At 52.7% G+C, this 1,025-nt stretch overlaps 1 non-coding gene across 1 annotated transcript; it reads right to left on the minus strand.

The window, feature by feature from the left end:
- Positions 1 to 223: 223 nt before the first annotated feature.
- Positions 224 to 279, minus strand: LOC115109810 (U7 small nuclear RNA). Its single transcript, XR_003860553.1, has one exon. It is a non-coding gene; the product is annotated as a U7 small nuclear RNA (small nuclear RNA).
- Positions 280 to 1,025: the final 746 nt, after the last annotated feature.

Here is a 1,025-nt window from a genome sequence, read left to right on the forward strand (position 1 = left end):
AAAAATATTTTTGAAATCCCTGCGCCACCTTTTCAGCTGAATGGGGGGGTGGAGTTCCCCTCGGGGATCGCCTTGCCATAACAGGTTGTTAACCATAGTCCTAACATAACCCATCACCAAGGTAGTGGCTGTTTTCATCGCCCCAACATCACTACTAATACCATTTACTGTGACATTACATTATTTATTGTGGTGTTTTTGTTTTATCTTTGACATAGAAGTGGGGGGCTTTTCCTTCAGGAAAAACCTACTGGAGAAACACAAAAAGATCAAATGTTCCATAACCTGTAGGTAGGTAGGTGTCACGACTTCCGCCGAAGTCGGCTCCTCTCCTTGTTCGGGCAGCGTTCTCCTCTCCTTGTTCGGGCAGCGTTCTCCTCTCCTTGTTCGGGCAGCGTTCTCCTCTCCTTGTTCGGGCAGCGTTCTCCTCTCCTAGTTCGGGCAGCGTTCTCCTCTCCTTGTTCGGGCAGCGTTCTCCTCTCCTTGTTCGGGCAGCGTTCTCCTCTCCTTGTTCGGGCAGCGTTCTCCTCTCCTTGTTCGGGCAGCGTTCTCCTCTCCTTGTTCGGGCAGCGTTCTCCTCTCCTTGTTCGGGCAGCGTTCTTCTCTCCTTGATCGTTCGGCGATCGACGTCACCGGCTTTCTAGTCATTGCTGCTCCATTTTTCATATGTCCATTTGTCTTGTCTTGTTCCATACACACCTGGTTATCCGGGATGTTGGCCAGGTTGCTGCGCCCATTACCTCACTGTGAAGGGGGGTCCTGTAAGGTTGCAGTGGTCGGCTGAGGCAGACAGGGCTTTTGGGCAGCTAAGAGCTCTGTTTACCTCTGCTCCAGTGCTGGCCCATCCGGATCCCTCTTTGGCATTCATAGTGAAGGTGGACGCGTCCGAGGCTGGGATAGGAGCCGTGCTCTCACAGCGCTCGGGTACGCCACCTAAACTCAGTCCTTGTGCTTTCTTCTAGAAGAAGCTCAGCCCAGCGGAGCGCAACTATGATGTGGGGGACCTGGAGTTGATGGCTGTGGTT

Source organism: Oncorhynchus nerka, linkage group LG25 (genome assembly GCF_034236695.1).
Source record: "Oncorhynchus nerka isolate Pitt River linkage group LG25, Oner_Uvic_2.0, whole genome shotgun sequence".
In the NCBI taxonomy this organism is placed as follows: domain Eukaryota; kingdom Metazoa; phylum Chordata; class Actinopteri; order Salmoniformes; family Salmonidae; genus Oncorhynchus; species Oncorhynchus nerka.